This window comes from Miniopterus natalensis, chromosome 8, assembly GCF_054644295.1.
Source record: "Miniopterus natalensis isolate mMinNat1 chromosome 8, mMinNat1.hap1, whole genome shotgun sequence".
Lineage (NCBI taxonomy): Eukaryota > Metazoa > Chordata > Mammalia > Chiroptera > Miniopteridae > Miniopterus > Miniopterus natalensis.
In genome coordinates, this window is record NC_142088.1 from 50,010,105 (window position 1) to 50,024,882 (window position 14,778).

At 37.5% G+C, this 14,778-nt stretch overlaps 1 protein-coding gene across 1 annotated transcript in view; it reads right to left on the minus strand.

Moving 5' to 3' along the window:
* MARCHF7 (membrane associated ring-CH-type finger 7) overlaps positions 1-13,635 on the minus strand; it is a 42,275-nt gene extending 28,640 nt beyond the window's left edge. The window contains exon 1 of the mRNA XM_016225011.2: positions 13,551-13,635. The gene's annotated coding sequence lies outside the window, so the exon portion shown is untranslated. The remainder of the gene's footprint in view (positions 1-13,550) is intronic.
* Between the last annotated feature and the right edge of the window lie 1,143 nt (positions 13,636-14,778).

A 14,778-nucleotide genomic window follows, 5' to 3' on the forward strand; every position in this document is an offset into this window, starting at 1 on the left:
TCCTTTTTCAATAGTATTAGTCTAAAAACATGGTATCAGGAATGAAAGAGGATAAAGAGGGCAAACAAAACATATGCTCTATATATTGCAGTAGGAGACATACAACAAATATAAAAAAGATACAACACAAGCTCAATAGCAATTAAAATTATTCGCTAAGAATAACTAATGAGAAACCAAAGTAAAAGTTACACTATGAGATATGATTAAATCAAAAAAAGTTTATCAGAAAAAAGGTCAGTTAAAAATACTAGTTAAACATGACAGGTTATCCTTATGCACCTCTTTTAGCCCCTCTTTCCAAAATCCCTCTAAAATGACAGTAAATTAATTCAAAGCTTTAACCATGAAAACAACAAGAATGGGTCCACTGCAAGCAAGAGATTTTGATGTATACTTGGAAAATCCAAAGTAGGAGTAGAATAATTCAACAGAGAGAATGAAACTATACCCTATGTATTTAAAAAGAGGTGGAACTAGAAAGAATCAAGACTTGGAGGTAAAAAGTACCATAAAAAGGGTTGAAAAATGAGCTGCTAAATTAAAATCTGTAGTTGAAGCAGTAACCCCAAGTTCTTCCTCTAGCTTCATTCATCCAAAAATATATTTTCTCTCTGGAAACAAAGATCTCACAAGCAATAGTTTTCCCTAAGTATGTGGGAGTTAAGTATAAGGAATAAAAGAAAATATACATACTCATTTTGTTGACACCCAAAGACTCTTTCCCGGATTTGTTTCTACAAGGCTGTTGGAAGACAGAGATTTTGGAATGCTCCCAATTACATACAAAGCCAGCTAGCCACTGATGATCCTACCCCACAACAAAGTCACAAAGAGTTTCTAATCAGCTTTTTTAGTGCTTCCCTCTAATACGCAAACATCAAGGATCACTAGGCATCCAAGGAAGGCCTCCAATATGAAAGACCAAAGTACGAAACAACAAAAATTCAGAAAAATTTTGAGGAAAGGAGCTAATTACTATCCTCAAAGGGACAGACATTCATTCATAAAACAACAACAGAATGCTTGAGAAAGCAATCAGAGTAAAATGAGCTTGTGGATATTCAAAATGTGGTACACTTTTTAAAAAGTGTGATACAGTGAAATAATCAACGTTAAGCCTAGGAGTAAACTGAGTAAACATCCCTGAAGTAGAAAATGTAAATTGAAAATAGGAGAACTGTCGAGGGGAGTTATATTAAACTATAACATGGTTATAGAAAGAGAGAAGAAAATGAAGAAAAAGTTATCAAAGAAATAAAAGAACCTTACTAGAATTAAAGAATACAAATCTTCACAATGAAAAGACTCGAGTACTCAGCAGATTAAAGGAGACCAACACTAAGCACAATTTATCATCTTGAAATTTCAGAACACCAGAAATAAAAGAAAGTTACCAGAGTGAAAAAGCAGGTCACATACAAAAGAAAAGTAATTAAGATACCTTCCTAATTGCGACTTTAAAAACTTTAATACAATGAAGCAATAACTGTAATACTGAGAAAAATGTTTAGCCTTGAATTCCAATTTGACAACCAAATGAGAGATGGAGAACAGGACACATTTTGAGACATGGGAGATCTTTAAAAAAAAAATCAATCACAAACAGAACAAAAACCAAAGGAAGCTAAAAGAAGAGCATGTCCTAGGAAAATAGGAATGTAAGGAATTAAGAACCAGACATAATGCCCAGGAAAGTTTATAAAGGTATGAAGAAAGCATACGGAGCAACTTGCTGAGATTGGAGAAGGACCACAGATAATGGAAGCAAAGTTCTAATAAGAAGAAAAAAGCATCAAATAGAAACCATTCTGGCAAAGATGATACAATTAGAAAAATGCTGAACAAATGGCAAGTTAATAAATTAATTTTCTAACTTGAGAAAACAGCTATTGTTCAAGAAAGGAGGTATGGTGTTTGGGTGAACTCTTAATATTTAGTTATGATTATATAAACAGTCTACTGATTTTGCTACATACACGCTGTGGGACGAAGGTGGGTAGGGGAAATAAAGACAGTGGTGAATAAGGATAACACATACAATACTGAAAAATCATCAACAGTATAAATACATCATTTAGAAATATGGAAGTAAATCCTAGAAGAGCTAAAAAGTTGAGGGTTGCTGCCTTTGGAAAGTGGGACTGGGAAAGAGGTTAAGGGTTGGGCAAAGAACTACTGTTTTCCTTTTAAGTAGGATGACCATATTTCCTGGTTTGCCTAGAACAGTCCCAGTTTATGGCCAGAAAAGTCCTAATTTGTGCTCATTACCTCAGGACAATTATTAATAGTACTTGAGCTGTCTCTTAAAAGTGGCCTCGTTTGGATGACACGATCACTTCAGCTTTTTATAAGCTATATACGTATGTCCGCACAATTTTTTTTTTTTTTTAAAAAAGGTTATTATAAATTGGACTTTTAAAGAAAGCACATATTAGTAGAAAGAGTATTAAATGGTTAAACACTGACATGCAAAAGCTCATAAATGATTTAACAAGTAGCAGATTTGTAATTTTATCAAGAAGTCTATGAAAATACTGAACAAGGAACTATATTTATGACCTGAGGATTTTAAATGGGTAGACGAAATGCTTTTTAAGAGATACAGGCCTATAGATGATTATTCAATAACAATAATGCTTCTTAATCATACCTCTCATAGTTTACTTTGACTATTATTTATAACCAATACTTACTTGCATACTTGTAGAATGAAACTAACCTAATAGGAACTCTGCTTAAAACAAACCTCTTGAGAGAAGACAAAGAGGCAGAGTCCTCTGAGAGATATAATTTATACTGTATGAAACTATTTTTGGCAACTCCTCTACATAAACTGATTTCAAAAATGTAGGTGTTACCAGAGAACTTATATAATATGATTGCATAAGTTGTAGGTCAAAAGCACAAAATATAGCAAAAAATTCAAAACGCACAGTCCTTGAAAAACTTGTACCAGACCACTTACAAGGTACTATGAGGCATCTTTTTTAGTTCTTTCTTGTTCAACAGATAGTTTTTTAGGTGGTTAGTATGTGCTAGACACATTAAAATTAATACTAAACAAGGGGATGAGGTGAGGGGACAACATCGAACACACTGGGATAGTGATTGTCAAGAAGTTCTAGTCTAGTAGAGAAAAAACAAGCTATACAAATAACCACATAACTTAGTTATAAGTGCTATAAAGGAAAAGGTATAAGCAAAAATAACACAACAGCAGGAAAAAGGTACTTGAAGCTTAACACTTTTAACCAAGACTTAAAAGAGTACAGCACAAAAAAAGTTCATATATACAACCTTTCCTCAATGGTCAATATAATGGTATCTTAGTTTCCTTCTGTTACTATACAGTGCTTGTTTTCTAAATTTCTTTAGATTTGACTTCACAGTTGGACAATCAAGCTCCCTGGATAGTGATAAGACAAAAACCACACCAGGGCTGACCCATGTAGACAATACAAGATTATGTGCCTGTCTGCCCTGTCTTGCTACTCAATTTGCATTCAGCAGCCACCACTGCTATGAAATTCCTGTAACACGATTTGTACTCTTTGAGACTTACTGAAGTCCTACTGGAATTATATGCTCAAGTTCCTTATCAAATCAATGACTAAGGTGAGGCACTGACAGCATCAAGAGGCCACATTTTCCATTCTCCAGAACTTGCTTTGAATGCAGAAAGATGAGACACAAAGCCACAACTATCTTATGATCAATATTTGAGACTGTTACTTTATAGAACTTTTCAGCTTAGGAAATAAAGTATTTTGGGTAAAGCTGACATATATATATTTTAATCCTCACCAGAGGATATTTTTTCCATTGATTTTTACAGGAGGAGCGGGGGGAGAGGGGAGGGGGGGACGGGCCAGAGGGAGGGAGGAGGAGAGAAACATCAAACCTCAACCAAGGTACATGCCTCTGACTGAGAATCAAACCCGAGACCACCTTTCAGTACACAGGACAACACTCTAACCACTCAAACAGGCCAGGGATAAACCTGATACTTAACTGCTAGTTTTTTACTTCAATGTTAAGTGAGCCCTCACTCTGAGGAATTTTAATAGAGATTCAAAAGCAACTGCAGTGGAAAACAAGTATTCATATCAACTCCACAATTTATGTACTCTGTCCATCTCATAAACCTATGGCTTGTTAGCTACTAAAAATTTTGACTCCCTGTTTTGTAGATAATTTCATTCTGCGGGGCTTCCTAAGAAATTCTCTGAAGAGCTCCTTAAAGCAAGTTCATGTTTTTGGTGACCTGCTGAACACTATAAAGGATCTTTAGACCAAAGGAAAGGTTTTCCTACCTATAAACAGCACAATTCAAATCTATTCTGTGGATAAAATCTTACCTTAAACTTTCTTAGTCTAGGTAAAAAGCCTAAAGGAATTCTATGTCATTACCTGACATGTAAAACTTGGTAACTGGTTCTCTGCCTGATACTATCTGCAAGTTACCAAGATCTCATAATAACATGTTAAATACAATTGAAAAACTCTCCCACAACTTATACTAGAATACAGACAAATTTAAATTAATTTTTACAACAAGGCTTCACTTGGATATCAGGCCTACTCTGGGTAAATTAACAAAGTTTGTCTCCAATACAACTGCTAGGCTTTGTTTAAAGCATGGGTGGGGAACCTTTTTTCTGCCAAGGGACATTTGGATATTTATAACATCATTTGCTGCCATACAAAATTATCACCTTAAAAATTAGTCCGCTATATTTGGTAAAACATTTAATAAACTCACCCCTAATGTGATGGCTGCAGTTGTCTTGGCGGGGCCAGACCAAATATGGCCCGAGGGCTGGACAGCCCCCAGCCTGGGTTTAAAGGGAACTCAACTTCCCCTACTTAATTTCCAACTACCACCTGAAAAAAAACCCTAGTTCAGCTCAATTTTTGAGTTAGTTACTGAGTATCTTCAATATACCAGACAGGGTGCTAAACTCTAGAAATGTAGTATCAAAGCTTATCTCCTGAACTCATATTTCAGAGATAAGAGAAGTGAATGGAATTAAATAAATATATAAATAACTACAAGAGAATTAACAGCAGATACACATATACACAAAATGCTACAGAAGAGAATATTCCCCCCAAACAATGAAAAATGTTAGATAAAATATAAAGAACATCCTCTAAAAGCAATGAAAGGTGGGCAAGATAAGGAATTACTAGGTCAATGAAGGAAAAATGGGAAATCCAAAAGTTATGGAAGTACAAAAGTCACTTCTGCCCTTAGGGTATTTATAAATTCCAGAAAATCTAAGTTTTGTCACTCTCATGGAAGGAAATCAAAGCCCAGTACATGCACAAGATCCATAATCTAGTAAGCCATGCACCTCATCATAGTCAGCTGAACTCCAAAAGTACCCAACAGGTTAAAAGTTAAAGCAAAGGTAAACCAGTTCTTGTGCAGATTCGCAGCTAAGATTATTTCCTGGATGGTAAATACAAGTTCAAACCTTGAATTTGGTTTAAGGTGGTCCCAACCTAGTAAGCAACCAAGAACCAGACAGAAGCAAACACAAATCTTCCTAGAGGAATGTGCCTTCGTGCTAGGCTTCAGATTATTTCTACAGCCTTTCAAGTATAATGAACAGGGTATAACTAAGCATACAATGAAATAAGGCACCAAAACAAGGTACTTGAGACAATATACAAGAGAAAAAATATCAAATCGAGTAGTATTTCAGGTAGATTATATAAAACTAAAAGGTGTCCCCAAAAAATGTATACACACTTGGAATGATTATCAAGTCAGTGTTTATTAACATACAGTTCATTTTCAACATTTAAAAGAATCTACAGGAATGAACAATTTTTTTTTGGTCAATTCCTGTTTTCAAACTGATGACCATTCTAGTCCAGGCACTGCTGAGAAAGCAAAGCAATGGAATCTCAAACATCAAGAATCATTTTGTTCACTATTTGTGCACCCTCAAAGTTCATCGACTATGGCCATTTTTGTACTATAAACTTTATCTTTTACGTATCCCTATAAAAAAAGTCTACTGGCACTTTAGGATAAATTTTCTTTGTTCAAAGCTTAGTCTGGCTTCACTCATTATTTCAAATCAGGTAAACCTGAACAAGAGTGAAAATTAAGTGAGTTATCTGTTGAAGTGTATATACACTTTTTGGGGGCACCCTACATATATATGTACAAAGTTTAAATAAAATATGTGCAGTAAAGGGGACAATGTAAAAAGCTCACGTGAAGTCCTATCTGGGTAGCTCAGTTGGTTGGAGCACCATCCCTTACACCAAAAGGTTGCAGGTTCGATTCCTTGTTGTAACGCATATGAGAAGCAACCATCCATGTTTCTCTCTCATATTAATGTTTTTCTCTCCCTTCCTCTCCCCTCCCCTCTCTCTAAAATCAATAAAAACATATCCTTGGGTGAGGGGGAAAAAAGCACACGTGGAAAAAAGACTAAATTTTTAGAACTAAAAAAAAAAAATACAATAAACATAATTAAATATAAATGATACCACGAGGATAAGACATCCCCAAAATGGAGGACATTCTGTAAGATAATTGGCCTGGACTCTTCAAAAAGTCAGCATCACAAAGAAAAAACTATGAAAGTACTATACTCTTTTAGTTTGAGATTAAAGAAACAAAACCCAATGTAATGCATGAACCTTGGCTGGATCCTGTTTCATAAAACAGAAAGTTTGAATGTAGACTGAATTTTAGTAGTGTCACGATGCCTGGAACTTAGTATAAAATAATTCAAAATAACATTACATATTTTAGAAAGTATTATGTGTATGATTACATATAACCTATATAGATATAGAGCAACTATGGGAAATTATTAACTACTGGATGTAGGTGGGGTTATATAAATATTAATTTTACTATTCTTCCAACTGTTCTCTACTTGAATATTTTCAAGCAAAATAAATCAAAATTGGGGGAGAAGTGTTCCATCTCTGCTTAGTATATAGACTGCCACAAGAAAACATCATTCCTACTGTAACATAATAAGGGTAAGCCAGATAACCTATTAAATCACTTTTCTTTTTTTAAAAAAATATATCTTTATTGATTTCAGAGAGAGGAAAGGAGAGGGAGAGAGAGAGAGAGAAACATCAATGATGAGAGAGTCATTGATTGGCCACCTCCTGCACACCCCCAACTGGGGATCGAGCCCGCAACCCGAGCATGTGCCCTGACCGGGAATCGAACCCTGATCGCCAGGATCCTAGGTCGACGCTCAACCGCTGAGCCATGCCCGGCCGGGCTAAATAACTTTTCTTGAGTCCATCAGAACTGAGGTTGCAAGGCAACCAGATGAATTGAACTACAAAGAATGGTAAGCCCCTCTGACAAGAAATGGGACAAAGGTGGCCACCATAAAAGCTGCTAAAAAAGTCAAATTTTAACAAATTCTTAAATTCCTGAAGGCAAACAGTTGCTAGTGTGACAGTTTAGAAACTCTGGAAGCCTCAACATAAGGCATTTTTTCCACAGGTCTCCATGATTGCACTTAAAGCATGAGGACAGATAAGAAACCTGAAGTCTCACTTTCTGTAGTATGGCCACATTGGGCCTGCCTATGTTTAAGGGTAGAACCTGAAGAAGCTCATCCATGCTCCAGACCCTGGGTGAATACAAGGTGGGGTAATCTGTTGCTAGGAAGGGGGTAGGAAAGCCACTTTCTGCAAGGACTCTGTACTAATACAAGGCAGCTATCTTTCAAACTTGAAGGGCTATGAAACCTGCCTGCCCAAGACTTTCCACCAATACAAGGCAGAAATCAGCTGGAAGGGACAGTGGCAGGGGTATGCCTGCACTCTAGATTCTAGGAAGCAGGGAGAAGGGCAGAAATTTTGGGACAGCCCCACCTCTGAAAATAAAGGTACAAAGAGCCTGCCTAAAACTGGAGGATGCACAGAACTAAGAACACCTCCATTCACCATGAGCTTTGCTCCAAATAAGAAGCAACAGCAGTCTATTGCTGAAGGCCTTAGAACAGTCTGACCCCACTAAGATGCAGATGTGCAGGGCCTGCAGAAAGCTGAGGATAGTGTAAGAATACTAAAAGAAATATTCCAGCACTGTGGCCTCATATTAAGCATCACAGAGTGGCAGTCCACTATTGGAGTAGTTTGAAGGTAGGTAAAGCAATAATGAAGCTCAAACCCAGCTCAACTAGACTAAACCAACTCAACCCACCACACTAACAGTCTGACAGAAGTAGAGTATGTCTATATGCAGGCATAAATAATAAACAGTCTGTACTCAAATACCATGTATCCTCTCATCACTCTACAGATTGTTGTGTCCCATTTCTACAGTAACAGTCTTGTTCAGGATCTGTCAAGAATCACCTAGTCATAAACCAAATAACCAGAGTAACAAAAGGGCCCTTGTCCTATCCATTTTAACAAATATTATGGCCCATACCTAAGACTTTTCCTTTATTTTAAATGCATGTATTAATAAAGGTAATTTTTCCAAAACAGGAAACTGAGGCTAGGCAAGATAAATTAAGCACTGCCCAAAATTTAGCACATAAGCCAATTTCTAACTATTTGTAGAAATATGACAGTTATGAGTGCAAGCTTTGAAGTCTGCCTTTACTTGGTGTTGACTCTAGATTTAATCTCTATAATGCTTAATTTCTTCACCCACAAAAGGGGAATGATAATAGTATCAACTTCACAGGTGTATTATGAACTCTGCTGGAACACAGTATGTATTCAGCAAACACTAGCTATTATTAAGCAATACCACCAGTGTTAAAAATGATTTTGATATAAACAGCTTAGTAGACATTGTTGGCTTTTTCATTATTTGAGTTTTGTTTTTAACACATAGTAAAAAAAAAAAAAAAAAGACTTTTAAAGTCATTTTTAAATGACTTTTAAAAGCACATCAGATTTATGTACAGGAAGATAATCACTAAAAAGGAAAGAAACTTACAGGCCTTACTTATATAAGTACATGCATAAAAATTTGGAAAGAAATATAAACATGCTACTGTGTCTCTGGGTGGGTTTTGTTTTCTCCTTTATACTTAGTTTTTCAAAATTTCTTTAATGTGCTTGGTCTTACTTTGATAAATAAGGGACAGTTATTTGGAAATTAAAAGACATGGGTTTTTTTTACAACTTATATTACAAAATCTATAAAGAACTCCTAAGTAAAATTCTGTTTCTAAATTGCTGTACCACTAGTTTATACTCCTTAGTGTCTATATACCACAAAGGAAGTACAAAATATTAATAAACAATAAACTACTATTCTAGTAAATACTTAGAGGAAGATAAGATTACAATCACTTCAGTAAATGAAGTTTAGATTATCTGAGTATGCCTTGATATTTTTTTTACTATGAAAAAATTTCATACACAGAAGTAGAGACAATAATGAACCTCCACGTACCAATCAATAGTCTTCAACAATTAACCTATCTTATTTTTATCATCCTCTCTTTTAAAGCAATCCCAATCATGATATTGTTAAGGATGTCAGGTCTCAAGATGTTGCAAGCAACTTGTGGTAAATTACAAATTCCTACCATCTGAGTATACATACCCCTTTTATTGTGATGTTGCTGGTCTGCCCAGAAAGATGTGAAATCTTAATTCCTCACCCCTTGAATGGGGGCTAGTCTTGTGAGATTTAACTAAAAAATATGTGCAGTGTTAAGTGACATTATTTGATTTGCCAAGCTGTAAGAAGTCTTACAGCTTCCACTTTCCCACTCTCAGATTGCTGTCTTGAAACCCCCATATCTTAAAAGACCACATGGAGCAAAGCCTAAATATTAAGCAACACCAACTGCCAGTCATGTGAGTGATGCCATCTTGGACCTTCCAGCCTGAGAAATCCTCCAGCTGAAGGATGAACATGAATGAACCTAGGCAAAACCAGTATACCAACAGGCACAAAGAAGTGTAAAAAAATAGTCAACAGTAGCTTTAATCCATTAGATTTTGAAGTGGTTTGCTATGTAGCAATAAAGCTTCAAAACTTCACTTTCCTACAATTTTCATATCAGTTTCTAGAAAAACCTGGTTCTACTTCAGGGTGTAACTTAGAATTTGTCTTAAATATCCAAGTGAGTTGCAGTTGCTGAATCACCAAAAGCACATTACTATACAATAAATACATGTCATGAAGGCCAGAGTTATCACAAAAATAACAATGTACTCTAATTGCCAATTGCCTTCCAGAACTACAAACATAGTTACAATTCCATTATTTACCTCTACTTGGTACATTCTTTTGTTTTAAAAAATATCCTTCTGGGGGGAAAATTTTTCCCAAGAAATTCTAGTGTTTTATTGATCCTACTGAACGAACATTGAGATATGGAAGCTAACTAAAGGTGGTCATGTGAGGAAAGCAAACTTTTTGGGTCTTTAAAAAAATTTTAGTTAAATATTTAAGACACAAAGACAGGCCATCTTTAAAAAAAATAACTAGAAGTTTAATATCTCCATGAGAAAATATGTCTATGATGTCTACACTACAGTGCTTTGAAATAATCGTTCTCCTTTAGGGGTATTTAAAATCCTTAAGTCTCAAGTTTCAACCTTCATTCAGTAAGTGGGAATCATTTTAAGGTTTTTTTTCTGGAAAGTGAGAAATACATTACATTCAAGTTCAATGATCATAATTGAAAGATGAGAACTAGCTTTTAAGATTAAAAATTTGCCCCTTTTTAAAGCTGTTGACAAAAGTGGGTGTACATACACCAGTAGGTGATTTGAAAACCAGGTGTTCAACTTATCTAGTCTAACCGGTAGAGCCACACAGAGAGCAAGAAAAACCAGCTTTTACCACGAGTTCAGATCATAGTCGAAAAGTTAAAAATTAAGGTCAATAAAAATTAAACTCCAGCCAAATAACTCTCAAATTAAAATTTATGCCCCCACTTCTGAGTTCATTTTAAGATTAGCAACTATATTAAAGATAGATTTTCTTGTAAAATAATGATTTGAGAGAAGGTAAATTTTTTCACTGTAATAGAATTCTGAGTTAGTGAACTCAAGCAGGTCTTAGTCATTTCTTACTCAAAATCTTACTCATTTTCAACTGTAATCATCTTAATGTGTTCAGTTGTTGATTCTGTTATTTACATTTGTTAGTTCTTAAGCTTAATTTGTTGGTTAAAAATGAGGTTTGATGCAAGCCTGTGCATTTCCCACTGTTTATTACTGACACTGGCACTTAATTATCTGTATTAACGGAAGTATGTATCAGCAAAGATAACCTAAAAATCATTTTTATTTGGTTTAGGGATGTAATAGCTCTCTCCAAGAGCAAAGAGCACTAACTTTGTAAAACAATACAGAAGATCTTCTATGTCTTGCTCTAACTTTCCATTCAATTTGTTTCAGCTACAGGGAACAAACTGTCCATTCCCAAAACCAAGATACCATGACTTTGCAGCTTCCTTATCAAACTCTTATATCATCATCCTTCACTTCTGTTAAAGCAATACTTCCTGTAAAATCTTCCCCAGATTAAACGACCCCTCCTCTGTGCTCCCAAGGTACTACTAAGTACTACACTAAGATAATAGCAGTTGTTTATATATTAGTCTAATGACTTCATTGTGAGTTGCGGAGGGTAGATGCAGTGCCAAGTCCATTCTTGAAATGTGAAGCCCTAATCTAGAAGCCAAGATATACAACAAATAACAAATTCTCAAAAAATGTTTTACATTATTTGGTAATTTTGCACTATTACTTTTTTATTTTCTTAAAATATAGTAATAATTTAGGAAAAATTATTTTCCTAAAATATAATAGTAAAATGTGGGTAACTCTTAAACACATACCAGATGAAGAGTTTTGTGAAGCAGAGACAGGGAGGATTAAAAATTGGCTGCATGATAATTTTTTACATCCAAGTTGATTGTATGAGAACTTCAAGTAAAATACATGTGCTTGTCTATATAGGGGCATCTTTGTGCTTTATCTAGGAAAACAGATAATTTTTCTTGCTAATGTGGCAGAAAGATGAATCACTCATACTTAAATAAATAGGAATTTTAAATTTTAATCAAAATATGCAAGAGTTTGGCAAAAACCCAAGACTATGAATACCCCAAATGCTTACATCTGTGATATAATTTAGGGCAAAATAAGAGGTGTAAAAAGTTCTTATCTAAATACATATGTAGTAGAGAACGTATATAAATATATGTTGTGTGAAGCTGCCAGTGGGGGACACTACAGGCAGAGTAGAATTTCAAAGAATTTGTGAATATAAACAATTGGATTTCAGGTACCAATTCAAATTGTTTGTATCCGTTAAAAATCCACTCTGCAAGTATTAGGTAGGTCCCCCAGTATTGTTGACTGCTACACACTGCCTCATCTAATTTAACACACACCTCAAGTCTAGGAATTAACTGCTATGTTTCTAAGGAAATATGAAGAGGTTAAATAATTTAAGGCAAAATCAAGACTCAAACTCAGATCTTCCGACTTTAAAGTCTCATACACCACTGATGTTTCACAAAATGCTGTAGAGCTGTAAATAAAATACTGACCCCCTCTTATGGAAATAAACCTACACTGTGTGTCTGCCTTAACAAACAGTACACTGTTTTGATTTTTAATCAAAAATTCACCTTTAACCTTACCTCTTAGAGATATACAGAAAACGGATGGATGGGAGTAAGGGGAGATTTAAAATGATAATAATAACCTAGAAAGTCCTACAAAAATGAAAAAAAAAAATCTTACTATACTCAACTTCACGGGGCACGTTTACTTTTAAAATTGCCAAACGACACTAGTCGTGACGAATTTATTACCAAGACAGATTTCCCGTATATATATTTACATCTGTACGTAGGAAAAAAATTTTAATAGTACTTTTTGGTCTGTGTGTGTACACGTTCGTAAGTCTTCACTACGCAGTTTTATCAAAATGAGGGAGTGTTCTGTGGCTTCCATATTTTTACTTCTTGCGCCATTAGGTCCGTTTTTTATACCTATTTCAATTTGAAATACACATAATTTACCACAATACAAAAGGAACTCCCCAAGTATCACGATACTCAAGAACGGGAACAATCACTGAGCAAATCTTCACCACATCTGAGGGGCTGGGAAGGCCCCTTCAGTTCGAGGCTGGGTTGGCAGAGCCCCAACCCTCCGGCTTTAAACATCCTGTGAATACCTCTCTCGTGACCCTTCCGGCCCGTAGGGCTCGGGAGGACCCTCCTTACCCCAGTCGAAAAGGCCACCGCCAAAGGCCAAAGAAGGGCTCCAGCCCCTTGCCCTCAGCCACCACGCGTCTAAAAGACGTACAATTTGCTCCCGTCCACCCGTCATAAACTCCACCACCCGACTGAAGGACACCGGCAGAGGAGGCCGGCAACCGGCATCCCTCCGTACCCGCAGTGCCGAACCAAGCTCCTCGGTCCCATCCTGCTTAAGAGGAAGCGGCCTCCGCGGCCTCGGGCCTGCACTTCGTTCCCTCCCCTCCCCCACCCGCGGCCTTGACCAGAACCACCTCCTGCAGTGGAAGCCCCAGTTCCGCAGCTTCTTACCTCTGCTGCTGAGCAGGCACTGACCAGGGCGCCTCCCGCTCACTGCGACTACACCGCCGCCTTCCTCCTCGGAGCTTTAGGACTCTGAGGCTGAGCAGTCGGCAGCGAAGCACAATGGCGCCCGCCCCTCTCCCAGACCCGGCGCAGAACCGGCTGCCACCGTTAAATGCCCCTCCCTTCTCCTCCTCCTCCTAGTTCGCGGACTTCGCCGGCTTCTCGCGAGAGTGGCGAGGCTGCGGGAATCTGAGAGCTCTCGGCGGACTCGACGTACCCCACCGCCGGGTGGTGCTCTGACTGCGGCAACCGTTGAAGGGCTGCCCCGGAAGAGGCGGCGAGGCGCCACCGGTAAGCGGCTGCGGCTGGTCGTCTGGTGGGCTGGCGGCTGGGCCAGCGAATGTGCCGGCGTCAGGAGCCAGGCGCTGGAGGCCTGGCCCTGGTTGGCCGCCTTCGCCTAGGCGGCGAAGGGGCTCTGATCCAGCCCTGCCGCCCCCTGGCAGCCGAGCCCCGGCTGCAGGCTGTTACCCCTCCCGCAAACCTGCAGGGCCCTACTGCTCGAAACACTGTCCGGCTTTTTTTTTTTTCTTTTCTTTCTTGCTTTTTTTTTTCTTTTTCTTGTTGTTGTTTTTTTAATTTTTGTGGGTTTTTTTTGCGCTTGGTAAGTGGCGCAGGGAATGTTTCGCTGTGACTTGAACCAAACACTGCCTTTTCCGACCTCTCCTCCCACTCCCTGCCCTCCCCGCTTCATGCCCGCGAGCCCTCCGCCTTCGGGATGGCCCATCCGACCTTGTGTTGTGGTTTTGTGCCCCCCCCCCCCCGCCCGCCCCGGTAATTCAGTTTTGGTGGTGGTGTCCTTTTACAATCATGCCTTTAAATAGTGGTACTAATGCTTGGCAGTGTAGCAACAGATTTTGCAGTAAAAATTGCATCCACTTAGAAAGAGGAAGGAAAACTGTGAGACAAATGGTCTGGTGAAATTATTTTTTAATGGTCTGATGAAATTAGACGAAACTTTCAAAACACGAAATAGTAAACTAAGATGTAAATAAATACGAATACATAAAAGGGGGTAGGTTAGAGGAAAAGCCACAGTTTATGTGGACTTGATAATATCATGTGGATTTAGGTGCTATTTTGTGGATTTTGAAGAATGTATCAAACATACACATTCTTTGCCAGTAAATATATTGAAACTTGCATATATACTGACAGCACTTGATTTTTAAAGTGA